The sequence below is a fragment of the Euprymna scolopes genome, chromosome 43 (genome assembly GCF_053919585.1).
Source record: "Euprymna scolopes isolate OS-2025 chromosome 43, ASM5391958v1, whole genome shotgun sequence".
NCBI classification, from domain to species: domain Eukaryota; kingdom Metazoa; phylum Mollusca; class Cephalopoda; order Sepiida; family Sepiolidae; genus Euprymna; species Euprymna scolopes.
The window spans coordinates 51750775-51759148 of NC_136524.1; the positions used below are offsets into that span (position 1 = coordinate 51750775).

General features: G+C 30.1%; 1 protein-coding gene across 1 annotated transcript in view; it reads left to right on the forward strand.

The window, feature by feature from the left end:
* The window catches only part of LOC145268427 (uncharacterized), a 346335-nt gene extending 338333 nt beyond the window's left edge, over positions 1 to 8002 (forward strand). The window contains exon 25 of the mRNA XM_080123988.1: positions 7555 to 8002. The gene's annotated coding sequence lies outside the window, so the exon portion shown is untranslated. The remainder of the gene's footprint in view (positions 1 to 7554) is intronic.
* The last annotated feature ends 372 nt before the right edge of the window (positions 8003 to 8374 follow it).

The window sequence follows — 8374 nt, forward strand, 5'->3', positions numbered from 1 at the left end:
CTTTGGTGCTCTCTGTCTCTCTCTCTCTTTGGTGCTCTCTGTCTCTCTCTCTCTTTGGTGCTCTCTGTCTCTCTCTCTCTTTGGTGCTCTCTGTCTCTCTCTCTCTTTGGTGCTCTCTGTCTCTCTCTCTCTTTGGTGCTCTCTGTCTCTCTCTCTCTTTGGTGCTCTCTGTCTCTCTCTCTCTTTGGTGCTCTCTGTCTCTCTCTCTCTTTGGTGCTCTCTGTCTCTCTCTCTCTTTGGTGCTCTCTGTCTCTCTCTCTCTTTGGTGCTCTCTGTCTCTGTCTGTCCTTATCTCTATCTCTCTCCTTTAGCGATCCAAAACTGTAAATCCAATATGAGTGTAATCTAATTGCAATGTTTTTTTGTTTTTGTTTTATTTGGGGGGGGGGGTCCTCTCGCTGGTTATGAAAACTTTTTGTACTAGTTATTCCGTTTTTAATTTAAAAAAAAAATTGTTATCGATTGCTTTCTGCTTTTTTTTTTTTTTTTTTTTCTACTGAATAATTGAATTACTTATTTGGGTTTTTTAGTTTGGATCACTATATCAATATTATACATTACAACTCGTACTACATCTTACGAGTACATTGAATATTATGACCAATTAGCCTTTTGGAACAACCGATCCATTGCATATCTTTTTTTTTTTTTTTTTTTCTTCTCCATTGTATGTCAGTACCAGCAAATTCATAGCTTCGCTATAATATCTTTTTAATATCTTTCCTCAAATAAGATGAACGCATTTCTTTTGAACTCCGGGTTAAAGAAATCTTAATACTTCTTTTTGTATATAATTCGTATAAAGAACACAATTTAGTCTTAAATTGTGTTCTTTAATGCCAAGTGTTTTCTATCCTGCTGCCTGTATTGGCATTGTTTATTTGGTTTGGATTACTATTTAAATATTAATATTTAGATTTAAGGCTTTAAGTTTATTTTGTTTGGTAAACTTAATTTTTAGTTGATTTTATATATATTTTAAATAAATATTAACAATTTTTATGTTTACGGACACTACTGTTTCATGCTCATGCATTCATCGGTGTAGGGCATGATAATTACTATTGGTTGGTAGATTCGAATCCACTCTTGACTTCGCAGGCTAGTGTCTTTCCTCCAGGCTATACGGCCCCGTCGGTGGAGCATTAGAATACGCCGACTGCCCCCCTGCAAAGGGTAAAAGTCCCTCAATGGGGATCCTGGATATGACCTTAAACTATATCCAGTGGTGAGCCCCCAGCTTGTGGGCTTTGGGGAGTGTGGAGCCATCCTTTAATTACCATTGCTCCCAGGTCCACTCTGACCCGGAGTGGTAGTACCTGTTAGGGTCCCAACTATGGGTTAAGTAGAAACCGACGTGAAAACAACAAATATATTCTATTAAAAAAATTTTTCTTCAAAATCTTTGGATTCGGCATTAAATAACCCGAAAAGGGTTGATATGCCGTAAAACAAAAACAACCAACCAACCAACCAATCCAGGCTATAAGCGTCTAACACCTGAATGAAATTAAGTACACATGAATCCCAGATCGGCAGGCATTCACAGTAAATAATTAGAATATTCAATGACAAGAAGTCTGAACAATGCAATTTTGCTGAAGTTGAACACTTTTTTTCTTAATTCCCTAAACACACACACACATTTATATTTAAGGGATCAGGATTTGATCACTCCATGAATGAACGTGCATCAAGCCATAAATACTTAATGCTTCTAAAAGGGGATAATGCCTAAGAGGTGGACCTACTGATACAGAACAGATATTGCACTTTGAATTTATTCGAAAATAAAAGATCAATTTTACTTCGAAATTAGACACAAGGTAATTTTGTCTATCTTACTCTTAACTAGATGGACTTTTCCCATTCATCCACGCCTTCAGCAGTCACCAAAATACCGCATTTACTCTGTGAACTATCCAACTTGAAAAAAGTTCTCAATGGTTTATAAATCAATCATAAAACTTATTTATAATTTTGTTGAGGAAAGAAAAAAAACAAATAAACATGGACGAGGACAACAAAAAACACAAAAATTTAAAGAAAAAGCAAAGAAGCAAAATAACATGGAGGGAGCATCTTCGTAAGACTTCCTAAACCCTTTTATAATAGAAAACTGCCTATTTTTTCCGGTTGAAGCACAAAATAAAAGCAGGCCAATCTCTAAGTTGTAGCAAAAAAACAAACAAAAATATAAAGGGGTTCAGAAATGAATGGTCAAGCATTCTTGGATTAAAATAAACACAATTTGGAGAGGCCAAGAGCGAAACTATAAGTGGGGAGTAGGCATCTTGGTTGATCTCGTTTATAGAAAGATTAAAAAGAGGATAGGACTCTCTCACTCTCACAACTAGCTAAGAGGTAGTCTTAAGAGTATGTTCCAAAAAATAACACATACCTACATGCGCCATGGTCAACCTAGAGTTACACACCCATATAGTTCCCTTTCGTATACACAAGTTCACAACTTGTACCCATTTCTTGTTGAATTCTATATAATATAATCTTGTTCTATCACATCTAATTTAAACCTTGAGCTGATGCTTAAAGAATTAAGTCGCATTATGATCAGAAAAACATTCAATCCCATGCAATCTCAGAAAATAATTTATCTGTCAATATAACCGTCCATGAAGAGTAAACATTTTTTTTAACAAAACCTAAATGATTTAAGGCTGTAGAATGAGAATTATCCTGAAAAATATTCGCCATTTTCATAAACAAATCGAGACAGAGGCTAGTGAATGAAGGACGATCATTTAAGTTTATAATTTTCTAGTCAAAGTATGCAGTTATAAACTCAAGTCTCGTTTTTGTGTGTCGACTTTTTTTTTTTTGCTTAAAATTTTCATTTTATCATTTCACATGCATAATATAACTCTGTATAATTTAGTGTTTAAGGTTATTTTTCGTTTATATATATATTTATGTCTCGGAAGTAGAGTGAAAAGCATATCTTATTTTTCTTTTATTAATATTATTGGAATCTTTTCTTTTTTCCTTGTACACATTTTTGTGAATTATTCCATGGATTTCTGCCTTTGGTTTATTATGGACCATCTTCTTCCAATTACGGGATTTCCTTGGATTTTACTTGTACAAATGGAAATTCTTTTAACTTTCTTGAAGTTTTACATTTGGATTTTACCATCACTGGATTTTTTATTTTCCACCAGACTATCCATTCATGTGTAATCACCCTTTTCTTCACTATATTCCCTCTGCTTCACTTTTTTGTTTTCAAGATCTTTGACTTACTTGTTGTTTCATCAAATACTTCTGCATGCAAAATCCGATCCTGCATTTTGCTAATTCCTACCCTCTGATGAGAAGGAAAGTATTTCTTCGAAACTCCGCGGATTAAGGATTATCCATTTATCTAGTGTTTCCTTTTCAGATTAAATGTTTTTAACTCATTTCAAAGTGCTTTTTAACATATTTTATTAACTGTTTGCTCATATATATATATATATATATATATATATATATATATATATACGCACTAAACTTTGTTAAAATAATGTTTTTTAGATGCGGGAAAGTAATGTATTACACTCTAAATAATTTCCAAGATTGAAATAGGAATTATTTTTACACTTTTTTCCTGCTTTTATTTCTTTTTTTTCTTTTTCCCCTGATTTATTGGAGAGGAACCTATGTTTTCAGTTGCATCTATTATTCCGGACGATTGCCAGATAACCGTCCATTAGTCTTTCCTGAAATTTTGCCACATATTCTATTTCATTAAATAGATGTGCACAGTAAAAACTTTTTACAAAAATTCCTGTTGCGTTCCAAAGGGCTCAAAAGAGGTAAAAAAATGACAGGTTTTACCCTGTAACTTTTAATCCATCCATTAGATTTTTCTGAAACTTGGCCAAAATATGGATCCCATGGTTCTTAATATAAATCCAATGTGGGTAACCCTGGCAAGATTCTGGTTCGCTCCTTCGGGAACCTTCAGTGCTAAAAACGTCCATTTTTGTGGCTCCTTTTTTTTTTTTTTTTTTTTTTTTTTTTCATACACTGCTGATCAAAAAATTATGACCACTTAAAAATCTTTAAAACAAAAAAAAAATTAAGGATAGATTTTAAACTCTTCTTGCTTAAGGTTTCTAATACTACAATCTAAAAGGTTATGGAAACAAAAAGCTACATTCCAAATATTTTTTAAAAATTACATTTTTATTAAATTAGACTTTTTACACATGATCAAAATTATAAGACCAGTGACAAAAATGCTATTAAATTGTACAAAAAGAGTGTGAAAAGTGTATGAAAACATTCAACAATCAAACTTAGAGTTCTACCTCTACTGCTTTTGATGACTTCAAAAATTCTTTGGGCATGCTAGAAATAAGGGTTTCCATTAAGGTGCAGGGGATCCTGCTCCAGTTTCTGAAGATGGCTTCACAACGTTCATTTTTTGTTGAATATTGTTTGCCATTTCGATGAACCTCTCGTCATCCATCCCCAAACATTTTCAATTGGGTTCAAGTCCGGTGAGCATACAAGATGTCCCAAGAGATGAATTCCATTTTCTTGTAGAAAGCTCAAGGTCCGTCTTGCAGTGTGGATTGCAGCATTATCCTGTTGGAATAACCATCCATTTCCACACAAACGATGACCCTCCATCATCAAAGATGCTTTTTGTAGCATGCTAGCATAACCAGCTGCTGTCTGACGTCCCTCTGTAAGAAAAGGCACGCCATACCATTATGGACCCTCCACCACTATGACGTGTGGAAAAAATTTCAAGGGGCATGTTTTTGTCATGCCAATATCGCTGGAAGCCATCAGGACCATCTAAATTGATTTTTTTATCATCAGAAAACAGGACTTTCTTCCACTTCTCAATATCCCAGGTTTGGTATTCACGACCAAATCTTAAGCAGTCCACTTTGTGACGTGGAAGCAATCGAGAAATTTGTTTACGCTTTTTATTTACCATGCCTTTTTGTAAGTGTCATCTGATGGTATTTGAACTGCAATCAGCATCTGCAACCGCCTTAATTTGACTAGAAGAAAGTCCTCTGTCATTCATAACAACCCATCTGATTCTCCTACTCAATGCAGGAGAAATTTTGGGGCCCTATCAAAGGATTTTGCTTTTTCATAATTCTCAGTGTTCTTTAGAAAGTTGCAAATAAGTTTTACTGTGATTTACCTTAGCTGCTATCACTCGCTGTGACAAACCTTGGTTATGGAATCCTAGAATTCAAGAGTGCTCAACTTCGGTTAGTTTTCTTGCTTTAGGCATGGTAACACCATTAAACAGTGATTGCTAATCTCTAACTGAACTAAAAAATATTAGAATTACCATAAATCTAACAATTTATACCCTTGGTCTTATAATTTGATCATGTGTAAAAAGCTTAATTTAATAAAAATGCAAATTTTTAAATATTTTTCGAATGTACCTTTTTGTCTCCATAACCTTTTAGATTGTAGTATTAGTAACCTTAGGTCGGAAGAGTCTAAAATCTATCCTTAAAAAAAAAAGGTTTCTTTTTAAAGATTTTTAAATGGTCTTAAATTTTTATCAGCAGTATATTTCTCGATAAAAACTTGATATGTCTGACTATATAGTGGTTTTTCACAGTGGCTAACTCAAATATGCATCGTTATCTATTTACACTGAGATTCGGCATCACCAGGGGCTCAAGAGGTTAAAAATGGCCCAAAATGACATTTTTTGCCGCATAGCATTTGATCCATCCACTAGATTTTCAGTATGGGTGACCCTGAGAAAATTCTGGTTCGCATCCCTTTGGGACTTTTTTTTTTTTTTTTCATATTACTCAGAAACTTGATACGAATGTCTATATATTGGTTTTCCATGGTGTTGAATTCAAATATATATGTCTTAAGGTGTGAAACTGCACTGTTTGTCCATTTTCACTGGGATTCAGCGTTCCCAGGACCTCAAAAGGGGTTACAAATGCCCCCAAATTGCAAAAAATTACACTTTTTACCCCATAACTTTCATCCCATCCATTAGATTTTTCTGAAACTTGGCGAAAATGTGAAGGCAACGTTGACTTTTCGCACTTCACTATTTTTTTTGTGTCGTCATCTCACATGCAGCACCAAAGGGGGACTATGCACCTGCGGCTTGTTTTTAATTATTTCTCTGTCTTGTAATTGTCTTTTCAATTGTTTCTTAAGTTGTTTTTTTAAGTGTTTTTAACTTTCTTTTTGTCGTAATTGTTTTTTAATATTAATTGCCTTTTTTATTTTGTTTTTTTTTTGTAATTGCCTTTTTTATTTTGTTTTCTTTTTTATAATTGCTTTTTTTTATAATTGCTTTTTTTTATAATTGCTTTTTTTTGTAATTGCTTTTTTTTGTAATTGCTTTTTTTTATAATTGCTTTTTTTTATAATTGCTTTTTTTTGTAATTGCTTTTTTTTATAATTGCTTTTTTTTGTAATTGCTTTTTTTTGTAATTGCTTTTTTTTATAATTGCTTTTTTTTATAATTGCTTTTTTTTATAATTGCTTTTTTTTGTAATTGCTTTTTTTTATAATTGCTTTTTTTTATAATTGCTTTTTTTTGTAATTGCTTTTTTTTATAATTGCTTTTTTTTGTAATTGCTTTTTTTTGTAATTGCTTTTTTTTATAATTGCTTTTTTTTATAATTGCTTTTTTTTATAATTGCTTTTTTTTATAATTGCTTTTTTTTATAATTGCTTTTTTTTGTAATTGCTTTTTTTTGTAATTGCTTTTTTTTGTAATTGCTTTTTTTATAATTGCTTTTTTTTATAATTGCTTTTTTTTATAATTGCTTTTTTTATAATTGCTTTTTTTTGTAATTGCTTTTTTTTGTAATTGCTTTTTTTTATAATTGCTTTTTTTTATAATTGCTTTTTTTTATAATTGCTTTTTTTTGTAATTGCTTTTTTTTTGTAATTGCTTTTTTTTTGTAATTGCTTTTTTTTGTAATTGCTTTTTTTTGTAATTGCTTTTTTTTGTAATTGCTTTTTTTTATAATTGCTTTTTTTTATAATTGCTTTTTTTTGTAATTGCTTTTTTTTATAATTGCTTTTTTTTGTAATTGCTTTTTTTTGTAATTGCTTTTTTTTATAATTGCTTTTTTTTATAATTGCTTTTTTTTATAATTGCTTTTTTTTATAATTGCTTTTTTTTATAATTGCTTTTTTTTGTAATTGCTTTTTTTTGTAATTGCTTTTTTTTGTAATTGCTTTTTTTATAATTGCTTTTTTTTATAATTGCTTTTTTTTATAATTGCTTTTTTTATAATTGCTTTTTTTTGTAATTGCTTTTTTTTGTAATTGCTTTTTTTTATAATTGCTTTTTTTTATAATTGCTTTTTTTTATAATTGCTTTTTTTTGTAATTGCTTTTTTTTTGTAATTGCTTTTTTTTTGTAATTGCTTTTTTTTGTAATTGCTTTTTTTTGTAATTGCTTTTTTTTGTAATTGCTTTTTTTTATAATTGCTTTTTTTTATATTCAATATTTGGTTTGTGATTATTGTCCTTTATGAATTTTATATTTTTTCTTTTCTAATATGTAAATCTTTTTTTTTACAGATTCCTGTGATCCAAGTTCTATGTGGAAGAAATTTTTGAACGCATGCCATATACTTTTGGACATTTCCTTTTGGAGAATGGATTGTTCAGTGTGGCGTGTTATAGATCACATCTAGAAGTTTATAGTCTGTCCACCTAAACAGGAATTCTTTATAAAATCCCTGCTCTGAAACGAGAGAAAGCATATTAGAATCTAATTACAAAAAGAAATCCTTCATCAGTGTACATACGATCACAATTAGCAATTTTTTGGTTTAAATAAATTAATTTCCATTTTTATTTTCTATTAATCTGGGGTGTTAAAATAATTAAATCTTAATATTTTGATAAAACTAACGTTATTAATGAATTGCAAGTAATTTTAAGATATATATATATATATATATATATATATATATATATAATAGAATAAATTTAATCTCCAATATTTTTATCTAATAGTTTCATCATAAAAAAAACGAAAAAAATGGCATAAGACCAAAACTTATTTAATATTTTTCTAATGTTTAATACTACTTTCAAGAGTTAGTAAAAAAAAAATGCTTTTGCAAAATTAAACATTTGCTTCACTTTTTTCCCTTTTTTTTTTTTTTTTTTTTGTTCAAAGAAATTTTGTGGTTTTCTTTTTTTTTATTTTATTTTATTTTTTTTTCAATCACTCCATGGAAAAAAATGCATCCTTTTTGTTGTTGTTAAAATCGACTTTATTTTATTTTTATTTATTTTTTGGATTAAGCGTTTCAGTAGTCAAAAACACTTTGAATCTCAGTATATTTTGCTAGCAAATAGTTTTATTTTCAATCTAAATGATAAGATTACA